This window comes from Muscardinus avellanarius, assembly GCF_963383645.1.
Source record: "Muscardinus avellanarius genome assembly, chromosome: 11".
NCBI classification, from domain to species: domain Eukaryota; kingdom Metazoa; phylum Chordata; class Mammalia; order Rodentia; family Gliridae; genus Muscardinus; species Muscardinus avellanarius.
In genome coordinates this window covers 60,066,117-60,080,047 of record NC_137797.1, presented here as the reverse complement: position 1 = coordinate 60,080,047, position 13,931 = coordinate 60,066,117, and positions in this window count along the sequence as shown.

The following is a 13,931-nucleotide window of genomic DNA, read 5'->3' as shown; positions in this document are numbered from 1 at the left end:
AAAAATAAAAAATAAAATAAAAGTCAGGTATTATAATACCTCCTGCATAGTTTTTGTTACTGAGAACTACTTTGGCTATTCTAGATTTTTTTGTTGTTCCGAACCAATTTAAGAACTGATTTTTCTATGCCTGTGAGGAATGATCTTGCTAATTTAATGGGTATTATGTTGAGTCTGTAGATCACTTTTGGAAGAATGGCCATTTTTATGATATTTATTCTGCCTCTCCATGCACATGGAAGATCTTTCCAATTTCTAAGATCTTCCTTAATTTCTTTTTTGAATGTTTTATAATTTTCTTTGTAGACATCTTTTACCTCTTAGTTAAATTTATTCCTAAGTATTTTTTGTGGGAAATCCTGAATGGGAGTGTTTTCTGGATTTCTTTTTCAGTGGATTTATGGTTGTCATACAGAAAAGCTTCCAAATTTTTAAGATTGATTTTGTATCCAGAAACTTTGCTGAATTTGTTTATAAGTTCTATAAACCTTTTGGTTGAGATTTTTGGTTCTTCTTAGTATAATGTCATTTGCAAATAGTGAACGTTTAAGTTCTTCTTTTTCTCTTTGTACTCCTTTGATTTCCCTTTCTTACTTTATTGCTCTGATTAGAGCCTCAAGTACTATATTAAAAAGAAGCCGTGATAATGGACATTCTTGTCTTGTTCCTATTTTTAGGAAGAATTCTGGCACTTTTCCTCCATTTAATATGATGTTGGCTATTGTAGATTGAGTTTATGACACTGAGATATGTTTCTTCTCTGAAGTGCTTAGATAAGCTTTGTTTTGAAAATAGTTACAGAGCTATTCATCTTGAGTTTCATGTTAAATAATATACAATGTGGTATCTTCACAAAAAGAAGGGGGTGTTAAGAATAATATGCATTGGAACAAGTATGATGATTGTTAGGAATAATAGGCATTATTATTATGTTTTTCCTCTAAGTGATACCTTATCCCTCTGAGTGAAAATGTTTGTAAGAGTATGGGGTAATTGATACCTGCTTAGATAGATATGTCTGCCTCAGCAGGGGAAACTCCATCTGAAGACTATCTGTGTCCATGCAGAACGTACTAAAACCCCCAGACCTGATCTCCTATGGATCTAAGAAACACAAAGACAAACTATTTATAAGCTACAGTAACAAACTGTTAAATGAGACTCTCTGAGCTCCATTCTGTCATCTCTGAGGCTGAGTGCTGGCTCAGCCAGGGTACTCCCTGGTAGCCACCAGGCTGTTCCTCAAGATAACTGCCAGAGGCTCATAGACAGAGTTCTCTCATCAGCAAATGATCAAAGCCTGAACCACTGTGATATAAGATTCTGCTTCGATACTTGGTGAATGTCCTCCGGATTGGTGAGAGTCCCTTGGCTGAGGCTCTGGTAATTAGGACTAGGATTTATACTTCCCAATAAATTAAGCAGCATACCTTGGCTTCATGCTTAGATTTACTGTTGCAAATCAATCACAAAAGAGGGATTTATTTATCTTTACATTAAACCACCCTGTAAATAACTATAATAATATTTCTAGCATGTTTTGTGGCCTAAAAAGAGGCAAAAATGATAAAATCGGATTCATCAGATCAAAACTGATAAAAAATATGTTACTAAGATACTGAAAAGTAAAACAACTTTGAGATTCCAATATACAACTAGTAAAATTGCTAAATTCTAAATCACCGACAAGACACAGTGGTGGTAAGGAATTGCAGCAAGAGGAATTCCTACTTATTCCTAATGAGAATGCAAAGTGGTCCAGCCACTTTGAAAGACAATTTGACCATTTCTTGGAAAAAGAAATATGCTTTATTTTCACTGTAGGATAAAGTAATTACGATCAAAGGTATTGACCCAAGTGAGGCAAAAACTTATGTTTTCAAAAAATCCTGGACATGAATGCTTACAGCAACTTTATTAATAATTAACAATTTTTGGATGCAATTAAGATGTCATTCTTGACCACATACATCCTGTGCTACAACAAAAAATAGAATATTTACTCAGTGATAAAAATAAAATAAATACTCTCTCAAGCCAAAAAGAGACATGGAAATCTTGAATGTCTACTGCTAAGTGAAAGACGTTAGTCTGAAAAAGCTTCCTATTGTACAATATCAGCTACATGACATTCTAGAAAAGCCAATTATTTATACACAGAATAAAGGACAGTGGTTTCTGGAAGTTTTGATAGAAGAAAAGAGGAATGGCCAGTTGAAGCAGTGGTGATATTTTTAGGTCAATGAAGCTATTCGGTATGTTTCAATGGAATTATATATGGGATGTCATTATACCTTGGCCAAAATCTTAAAATGTATAACACAAAAGTAAGTCCTTATAAACTATGGGACATATTGGAATGTTTTGTATTTACTACTGTTTTCCTTGTAAATCTAAAACTGAAAAATGTACTCATTAAAAAAGAAGAGAAAAAATAACAAGCATATTAGACAGTATTGTGTGAAAGTGAAAGCCTGAGAAATTTATCATCACTTTATTGATTCTCAGAAAAAGGCTAAGCCTTTTCAACCAGTCCTGGCTACCCTGTACACTTAAATAGGGCATAAAAACATTAAATTTAAAGCTCCAGCAGGTTCTGCAGATTAGGACTCTAGGGAAAAATTTTGGAAAATACATACTGTTGTACAGAAAAAAAATATTTGGCAGAAGACTAGTTTTCCAGTGCTAATGTCCATATGTGAATCTATCCCTACCACCCTCACTAACATGCAAGAGTGGGAGGGAGTAAATTGGGATCCAAGAGGAAACATACCAAGTACTGTATGTATGAATGTATGTATCACATGCAATGCACTAATGAAAGTATATTATTTCATATTTTTAAGAGACTGGCTTTTTTACTTTTTACAAGAATGTTGACAAATGAACATACATAATACAAAATTTTAGGAGCAGAGACTCACAGTATAAAAATCTCACCCTGTACTTTCACTTGGTGCAGTAGTTTGGAATTTCCTAACTCATAATTCACACAACTTTTTAGATCATAACTGCAAAAAAATTAACTGAAGTTGCGTTTAACCTAATTTTAAAATCACATCATTGCATATATCTTTTAAACAATGTGTAAAAAAGAATGTCATAGATTATGCAATGCTGTGTTTAGAAATCCATACACAGAAAATCCTCTTACAATTTTATTTATTTATTTATTTATTTATTTATTTATTTATTTTGGTGGTACTGGGGTTCCTGGAAGCCCTTCTACCACTGGGCTACACTCCAATACCTATTTTGTATTTTTAAATTTGGAAACAGGGTCTCGTAAGCCATCAAGGCTGGCTCCAAACCAGCGTGATCCTCCTGTCTCCACCTCCCAAGCGCGGGGATTACAAGCGTGCGCCACCACGCCTGGCCTCTTACAATTTATATAGTGCCAGGAGTCTTTTCACAAGCCACCTATAGCTGCAGGGGAGGTTTTGGTGGTGAGATCCCCAGTAAGAAAAACACATGTGGAGTCATCATGCAGAGGAGAACAGCAGCATTATTCTATAGACTTTTTTCTTATACAGAGTTCTGGTCAAAATGGTGCAAGCTTACATTAGCATGATGTGCACATGTGCATTACACTTTGCCTAGTCATATTTATATAACTATTCACACATCTGCAACAGTGCAAGATGCACACACATCTATTGCTGCAGGACATCATGTCTTTACTTCCAGCCTGTACTTCATCCAGGCCCTTACACTTTACCCTCTACAGGGTGATGGTACACAACTTTCCGAAAAGAGCATTACATTGGACCGAAATGCTACAAAAACAATAGAAGGCACAACAAGTATTAATCGTCCAGTTACACAGATGAGGATAGTCAACACGTATCTCCAATATGAACCCAGTGATTTCCACCAAATTGTAAGCAGGTCTTTCTCTAAGGCCTGAATAGCCCGTACCTCCACATCCATCTCCACTAAGGCTTATCTGCTGCTGATGGTCTGGAATATATGCACGTTCTACATGGAGAACAATGCATTTCACCCTAGAAAGCAGTGAGCATAACTAACACCATTCTTTTCTGCAAAACCACCTTCTTCATCAGGGTGGTTTTGTCCTTCAAAAGGGAAAGAGCTTGATCAGATATCTTTAAAGCTTCAGGCAATGTGTTAGGCTAAGGCTTCTGCCTGTAGTTCTACATCTATAGTGCCATTCCCTTAAACAAACAAAAAAAAAGGTTTTGGTGCAATATTTCAGCAATTCAATTTGTCTTAGATTGGTTCACCTATTCTATACAAAATATGCTATGCAAAGTTGTGTGCCTGGAATTAGGCTATTTTCTATCATTAACCAGAACAGTAGGACAGGGCAGAGAGAAAAATAAAGAGAGAGAGAGAGAGACTATCATATGTAAGTCCTTCCCTTCCAGGACAATGGGGATGACATGCTCATCATGAAAAAGAACGGTGGCCAGAATGATGGCCATTCCAGGGTGATGATTCTAGCTTGTCCCCTGCTGCTAAAAGGGCCTGGGCAGGTTTAATTAGAAGATGATGAGCTAAGTCACCCCTCTGATCCCTTCTCCTCCCCACCCCTATTTCCCACTTCTACCACTGCAGCCAGGCCATTTTGCAGGGCCTACTCTGTTGGTGGTGCACTCTGAAACATGCAGTTCCAGTGCTTAAGCCTTTTTTATTTCTTCTGGCTGGGAATGTGCCTCATCCCAATCCCAAATCCCTGAGGATGGGCCCAACCCCAGCAGGGTCCATGCTACTGGAAATCCTACTATTGGGAGTCCCAGAGAGGCTGGGGCCACATTTGCTGCACTCTGAGTTGTTCCTCCCAGGACTGTTCCTCTGGAGGGGTATGTGGGGCAATGACTCTATCCTTCTGGATACACCTTTTGTCATAGGTCCTGTCCTAGGTCAGCTATGGTTTCAGGGGAAGTTTAAATGGTGGGATTCCCAGTAAGAAGAACACACCTGAAGTTACCATCTAGAGGAGAAGAAACAGCAATTTATCCTACAGATCTGTCCATTATATAAGGATCCAATAAAAATGGCACATGTTCACATCAGCATGATGTGAGCATGCATGGTAAACTTTGTTTAGTCAAAATCACATAACTTCATCCACATCTGTGCCTGCAGGAGATAAATGTAAAAGAAAAAATGGTCTTTGAACTTTCACCTACGTGATTATTATGAAAATAAAAATGAGCCAATGCCTAGATCTTTTCATAGGACTTAATGCAATGGATACAAAGAAAAGTTAATGACAACTGTAAAATATATGAGGTGTATATATGTGAATATAACATTGTTAACCTGGACACTCAATATTGGGAGGGAGGGAAAGGGGAAAGCAGGGAAGGGAGGAGGGTACCAAGTGCTGTGTGAATATATGCCATTGTCAACATGATACACATTATGATGTGGACTATAGTACTTCAATGAAATAAACTTAAAATTAAAATATATGAGGTTGAATTATATAAAGTTGATGTTTTTAAATTATATTTTTAGGAGTACTGGGGGCTAAACCCAGGGACATTCTACCTCTGAACTACATCCCAGTCCCTTTTATCTTTCACTTTAAAATAGAGTCTTACTCAGCCTCAGCTACTTACATCTTCTGCAAATTAGTTAGACCCTGTTTCAAAAGAAGGAATAAAAAAATAGGGCTAGGGGGATATCTCAGAAGTAGAATGCCCTGGGATGTACAATGCCCCTGGGAGGTACAGTGCCCCTGGGTATCATCCTCAGTACCATAAAAGAGAAAGAAAAAAAGAAAAAAGGAAGGGGAGAAGGGAAAAAAGTGGTCAATGGAGAGAGATTGGCCAATGATGCAACATTGGAGTTATAATAATATTATGTTATTCTATAAAATATTATATAAATTCTATATAGTATAGAAATAAATTACTGAGTTTTAATAAACATCAGGTCAACTATAGTTAATAGTGATGTACTGAATATATATTTTTTTTTTCTTTTTTTTTTTTGGTGGCACTAGGATTCGTAGAAACCCTTCTACCTCTGGGCTATACTCCCAGAACGGCAGGCTTGGAATATGCGCGGTCCTCCTGTATCCACCTCCCAAACACGGGGATTATAAACATGTGCCACCATGCCCGGCAATGTATTGAATATTTTAAAACAACTAAATGAGAGGTTTGTGAATGCCTTATTATCAAGATTTAATGAATATTTTATTTATTTTTTTCCAGCTGCTTCCTAGGCTCTTCTTTATTTTATTATTTTGTTTTTTTATTTTTATTTTTATTGGTGCATTGTAATCATGCATCACATCGGAATACAAAACTTGAGAGGATATACAAGCACACATCCAATTATACAATTAGCCCTCATCCAGTCCCCATCCCATTCCCTCCCTCTCCCTCGTACCATGCTTGTTTGGTGATTAACTTTGATACATATGTTTATGTACCTCCTGCATTTTAAAGAGGCTCCATCCTCCCCTATTCCATACCCTCTGATTGGTCACTTTAATTGCTTCACTATAGGGCCCTTTCTATAGCTCGACCACTTCCTGTTGCCCCTTTCCTGCTAGTTATTGCTGATTAGGGGAAACATCTGGTTTTAATTTTCTGCGATATTTCTCTGTGCATGCCACGTTGCAAATATGGATCCCACTGTTGACGGCCCCAGTTGTGGCCTGACTACCCGGTAGACTGATCCAGACCTCGCTGGCTCAAGCAGCGGCCTTGCCTCATGGAAGGCCCCGATTCTGGTCTTGCTGGCCCCGACACCGGTCTAACCCCTCAGCTGGCTCCGATCCCGGCCTTGGAGGCCCCAGCACCGGCCTTCCTCATGGCAGGCTCCAATGCTGGCTGATAGCCCCGTCATCGGCCTAACCCCTCGGCAGGGTCTGATCCCGGCCTCGGAGGCCTCAGTAGCGGCCTTGCTTCACGGAAGGCTCCAATGCCGGCCTTGCTGGCCCCGGCACTGGCCTAAACCCTCGGCAGGCTCCGATCCCGGCCTCCGAGACCCCGGCATCGGCCTTGCCTTGCGGCAGGCTCCAATCCCGGCCTCACTGGCCCCAGCACCGGCCTAACAGCTCGGCAGGCTGATCCCGGCCTTGGAGGCCTCAATAGTGGCCTTGCCTCACAGAAGGCTCTGATGCCGGCTGCTGACCCCGGCACCAGCCTAATCCCTCGGCAGGCTGTGATCCCAGCCTCGAAGGCCTCAATAACGGCCTTGCCTCTCGGAAGGCTCCGATGCTGGCCGCTGGTCCCAGCACCAGCCTAACCCCTTGGCAAGCTCCAATCCCAGCCTCAGAGGCCTCAATAGCAGCCTTGCCTCATGGCAGGCTCCGATCCCGGCCACGCTGGCTCCGATCCTGGCCTCGCTGGCCCCGGCACCGGCCTGACCCCTCGGAAGGTTCCAATCTTGGCCTCAGAGGCCGCAGCACTGGCTTGCCTCACGGCAAGCTCCAATCCCAGTCTTGTTGGCCCCGGCACCGGCCTAACCCCTCGGCAGGCTCCGATCCTGGCCTCGAAGGCCCCAGCACCGGCCTTGCCTCATGGCATGATCCGATCCTGGCCTTGGAGGCTCCAGCACCGGCCTTGCCTCACAACAGGCTCCAATCCCAGCTTTTCTGTGTCCATCGCCGGCCTCACCTCTTGGCAGGCTCTAATCTGAGCACCCTCTTTGCCTAACTATTTGTCCCACGTTCTCAAGGGTGCGTGGTGGTAACATTCTGCCCCTGGGGTCATTACTTCAAAGGTTCCAGGTGTAATGCATCAGATCTCTGCCTCCGCTGAGTACTGGCCACTGCCATTGCCACTGACTCCACCATTTCAAATCTTTCCCAAGCTCTTTTTCCACTCTGAATGTTGTCCAGTGTTCCTAAGCATGCGCAACAGTAGCATTCGACCTTTGGTGTAATTTCTCCAAAAAAATAATAAGGTTGGTAGGCTGCGATTTCTGCTTCTCCTGAATACAAGTCTCCACCGCCAATGCAGAGACTGCTTTCAGCACCGCCTTTCTCCTTGGTCTCCGCTAAAGTCTCTCTTCTTACAGGTGATGTCCAAGATTCTTAACAATGTAGAGAAGAAGCAGTCCTCCTTAGTGGGGAATTTTTCCAATAATTCCAGTTCATTTGGTTAAGTTTTGTCTGCATCTCCAGTATCCTGGCATCAGCCATGGCCTTCTTGACCCCTCTCTGATATTTTCCTTTTTTCTTCTTCTTTTCCTTTTTTACAGGGTCCTTCTGGGTGGAAAGGGGGTCGCCTAGGGGTGCCCCGCCAGCGCCTGCCCACCCGCTCAGGGTCGGGGCCAGAGGCCCAGACCACAGGGTCCTTCCGGATGGAAAGGGGGTCAACGAAGGGTTCCCTACCAGTGCCTGTCCACCCGCCCAGGTTTGGGGCCAGAACACAGGGTCCTTTCATGTGGAAAGGGGGTCGCCTAGGGGTGCCCCGCCAGCGCCTGCCCACCCACCCAGGGTTGGGGCCAGAGGCCCGCTTAATAAATATTTTAAATGAGTGTTATGCTAGTTTCCTTGATTTGATCATTACATAATCTATACATGGATCAAAACATCATATTTACCCTATAAATACCACATGTACAATTATTGTGCGTCAATCAATAATAAGACTTATCAAACAGGTATTCCTTTTGTTTGATTCTTTCTAATTGAACCTCAAAATACTATTTGTCAAAGGATTTCTATTAAAAATAGTTCCAGCTAGTGACTGAGATCAATGGACAAAGACACAACACTATGAATAATATATAATAAGAATTTATTTATGGAGCCCATTTTATAGCCTTGTATCTCTGTTTATTTTATGAGAATACAGTTCATTACCTCTTCAAGGTGATAACATGCACTCTTGCTGTTTTCTCATTGTTATTGATGATATTTTGTTTTATCTCCCAGGCTTTTACTACATAATAATTTCAATATAAAATGGTGATTAATAATATAACATATTACAGGATATTTTGCAAACATATATATATTTTGTCACTAAGTGACAAAGCTCAAGTATAAGAAAGAGCATTTTGAAACCAATCAAATAAAACATAAGTTAAAACTGAATAGCCTCTAAAATAAACTATAAAATGCTGCTCTACCTTATAGGACTTAAATAGAGTTGACAGCAATTTCTAGCTAAAGTTTCTCTTTATATACCATGCAATTCTTTTAAAAAAATATGCCTTGACTTGATTTTAACATAATATCACTTGGATTATATGTTACTCCTTTTTAAAAGTGCTGTTAACTTTCATTAATTTTTTTGTGGTACTGGGGATGAAACCCAGGGGCATTTTAACTCCAAGATACACCCCTAGCCTTATTTTTTATTCTTTACTTTGAAATAGGGTCTCACTGGTTTACAAAGGGCCTCAGTAAGTAGCTGAAACTATCTACAAACTGTGATCTGTCTGTCTCAGCCTCTCAAATGCTGGGATTACAAGCATGTGCCATGATACTCAGCTTAATCAATTTTATTTTTGAATCTGTAATAACTTTTCTATAGCTTATCTCTTTGATAATGTTTATAAACTATTGTTATTTTCTTCAATATTTGTAGGCACAGATAATTTAGGCAAGGCAAATATGACACTGAGACTTTTTAAAAATACATTATTTTCATTTTTATTTTATAGCATTCCAGTGCACCCCATGATTTAATTACTGTATTCCCTTGTTATCTATCTCTTTCACTTTTTTGTGTATATCTCCCTGTGATACTATGTTAACAAATCTTTCGTTTTTGCTTTTCTATTGAGTTACTTTACATTTCACAGTTGCATATTAATTCTTAATAGAAACAAATTCTATATTTGATTTGGTAAGACACACCTATATTTCAGAATATACTTAAGAGAATGTAAACATTTTTCATGTTATTACTGACTTAAAGTTTTTTTTCTTTTCATAAAAAAAGACTTTGTAGACTATCATCTAATAAAATCTAGTACAATGTTCTCCTTAGAAATCTGATGCTCTTGCTTTTAACAGATCTTTATATTGGCTCTCTTCAAATCATCAAATAAAAGTGAATTATGCATTTTAAAATGAATTTTTCTCTTAAGAATAATGAGCCTTCTTTTCTCTAAGCTGCAAAGCCTCTGGTAATCACCATTCTACTCTGCTTCTATGAAATCAACTCTTTTAGATTTCACTATGAGATCAGGCAGTATTTGTTTGTCTGCTCCTGGCTTTCTGCCCTTAGCATAATGTACCCCAGATTCACCCCTGTTGTCATAAATAATAGGAAATACTTTTTCGATACTAAATAATATTTCACTATATGTATATATCATATTATCTTTGTTCTTTCATCCATTGTTGGATACTTTGATCTCATGCATTAGCTATTATGAAATAGTTCTAATTTTAGGAATTTGAGTTGATTTTCTTTTTCTTGTTTAGGTTGGCCAGGGGTTTGTCAATCTTATTCATTCTTGAGACCCCATGAGAATATGGCTTAAAATATTTTTCCCTGGCTTGCAAAAATTCAAGACAACTTCTTAAATAGTAACTACCATCTTCAATCTTCACCTGTGCTTCTCTTTAATGCTCTCCACAATGTGAGGCATTTTACATACTAAAAAAATCTGACAATAATTTTATGTTCTTTTTTTGAAAAATACTTATCCTCTATATAAATATGTTTATAACATCATCAAATAGTAGCCTATTATATTTTAATATGCATTTTCTAGCTTCCTTACTATTAGTTTCTATTACAATATTACTCTTTGATGACTTCTCTGACATGAATAGTTTTGAAAGTAATTCAAAATGTAATGTTAAAGCAAAAAGCATATAAATAGTTTTGACCTGATCTCTTTATTTTAGGTAGGACTCTCAAATTACACAATATGAGCATCACCTTGTAAGCTTATGAAAACCAAAGAAAAACAGATTCCCACTAGAATAAGTACATTAGAGTCCACATGTGAACAAATCTTGTATATATATATGTAAAAAGCACAGTACTAAAATTAGAATAATAATATTAAAATCTATCCATGAAACAGTAAATCAATATAATTTATTTTTTCAATTTATTTTAAAATTATTTTAATAGTCAGACATTATTATGACATTATTGAGTAAAATTCCATAGGCTAATGACCAGGCTTCTTTAACCTAGTAATATGGAAGTTAGTAGTACACAATGTGAACCTTTGGTTCTCCAAAAGAATGGAAACAAATTACAAATTACCAGTTCTTCTGTATCTTCATTTTTGGAACATGTGAATGCAACTCAAATGCACATGATGGATTTATTCTTTTGTAAAATGTATATTTCTCTATGAAGACTATGGGCAAAGCTATGTAATACTACAAATAATTGAACTGTTTAAGGAAAATAAAACTATTGAGATAGAGTATTTAAGGAAAATGGCATTACTGCATGCTCTGGGGATGAGTGAAATAGAATGTTTACTAATAACATCCACTTTTAAAATTTATACTTTTATGCAAATATATGCATTTATCCCTTTAATATGATACATGTATTTCATTATGCAATAGAAGAATATTTTCTCCTATCAGTGTTCACAGATAATATATTTATACTATACTATATTCAACAGCTTTTTTCGTGTGTGTGTGTGTGTGTGTGTGTGTGTGTGTGTGTGTGTGTTATTGGGTATGAAACCCAGGGGCATTCTACCTTTGAGTTACAACTCCAGCCTTATTTTATTATTTTATTTAGAAATAGAGTCTCACTCTGTTTCAGATGGCCTCATTAAGTTGCTGAGGTTGGCTGCAAACATGTAATCCTCCTGTCTCAGCCTTCTAAGTCCTGGGATTACAAGCATGTGCCACCACACATGGCTTATTCACCAGCTTTAAACTCAGCGATTTAGAAAATGAATTTAGGAAGTGCTGCTTGCTAATATCAATCAGGTTGTGGTTGGCTAATGAAAAAACAGACAAAATTCCTATTCTTTCAGATTTAAAAATATAATTACTCTCTGTAACCCCAGAACTTGAAAAGTTTTGATAGAACTGGAAGTTCAAGGCCAATGCACAGTAAATTAGTGAGACCCAGTGTCAAAATAAAAAGAAATCGAGTATAGCTTAGTTATTGAATATCCCAAGTTCAGTCCCCAGTATTTCAAAAAATAACAATTATAATTACCATTTTAAACTCTATAAATCTCAGTGGTTTTATTGAGTTTATTGTAATCAGGTATTTTACTTTATCCAAATCTTCCAGAAAATTTACTTTATCTTTCCAATATACTTAAAGCATATTTTATTGGTTCATCCAAAATTAATCTAAAACAGTAGTATGAACAGCTCATAGGACATTATTGTAATTTTAATGCAAAAATAACTCAAATGCTGTGTGTATATTTGTGCAACTATGATCTATATTATGTGAGGCTATAATGCACCAATAAATTTATAAAAATTATCAAATTTTCTTTTACATATGATGTTGAAAAAGAACAATTCATATAAATAAAAAATTAGTTTTTCCCTCTAACAAATAGCTTTCTATTGATAAAATTATAGTCAAACATTACTCCTATAATATTTCAGCTCAAAGGTGTGTTTATCCTATGTCCAGACTAAATTAAGAGTTTAAGTGAAAGACTTTTATAAAGCTAGTATAAATGTTAATAAAATATAATACCATTTATTGATTGATTTACTTCTTTGTTTATTTATTTATTGCTCTGGGAATTGAATCCAGGAACATTCTACCTCTGAGCTACATTTACAGTCCCCCTTTTTAATTTTTATTTTACTTTATATTTTGAAACAAATTCTTGCTAGGTTACTGAGAGTATAAGTTACTGAGGCTAGTCTCAGCCTCCAAAATCCTAAGGTCACAGGTGTATACCACCATTTCCAGACCATTTTAATTTAAAAATCATTGACATATAAAATTTTCTATCACAGAGTGATTTAATCATAAATTTCTTTGTAATTGAGTCTGAAATTAGGGTAGCATTTACCATATGAGCATCCTTTTACAGTAGTGCTCATGCTATATCGAGTATCTATTTTGGTTAACAAAAAATTTAAAGCCACGCTGGGCATGGTGGCACACGCTTGTAATCCCCGCACTTGGGAGGTGGAGACAGGAGGATCCAGCAGGTTCGAAGCCAGCTGCGCTGGTTTAGGAGAGCCTGTTTCAAAAAAAAAAAAAAAAAAAAAATTAAAGCCAGTCATGGTGATGCACACCGTAATTCCAGCATTTGTGAGACTGAGACAGGATGATTGTGGTTTGCAAACATCCCCAGCTACTTAGTGAGGCCCTTTGCAACTCAGTGAGACCCTTTTTCAAAATGAAAAATAAAAATAGGGCTAAGGGTATAGCTAGAAGGTAGACTGCTCCTGGATACCATCCCCAGTACTGGAAAAAAAAAAGTTAAAAAAATGAGGAAATTGATGTTAAAGTTTTTATAATAATCCAATTGCTTGAATCTGACTTTTCATCTGATGACAGTTTAAAAATTTTTACATACAAAATTTTATATTTGAAATAATAAGTATAAATAACATAGATGGTTAAAGAGCAAATTGGGGAGAAACTGGAGAAATTCAATGCTTGAGTAAAGAAAAATGTACTGTTTGGGATAAACATTTATATAAGTTTCCCCTGAAAGCAGATAGATCCTTCTTTCCCAAGCAAAGAACAAACAGAATTCAAGTGGAAGACCACAGTCTCGTTGGTTTAAGGTATAACACAGTGGAATGTGGAGCTGGCAAGGCAGCTGAAAATGTAATAATAAAATATTAGGCAAGAGACAAGGAAGAACCCTCCAAATGTACCAATATCCTTAAATCTTGGCTGACTTTCAAATATCTGGGTTCAGATACGTAGACTTAAACAAACTTAAAAGAATGCACCTGCAACGATTGAAATAAATGAAGCCAAAATTAGCTGCTATCAGCTACGCGTGTTAGTTCACACCTGTAATCCTAATATTTAGGATGCTGAAAGAGGAGGATCACAGTGTTG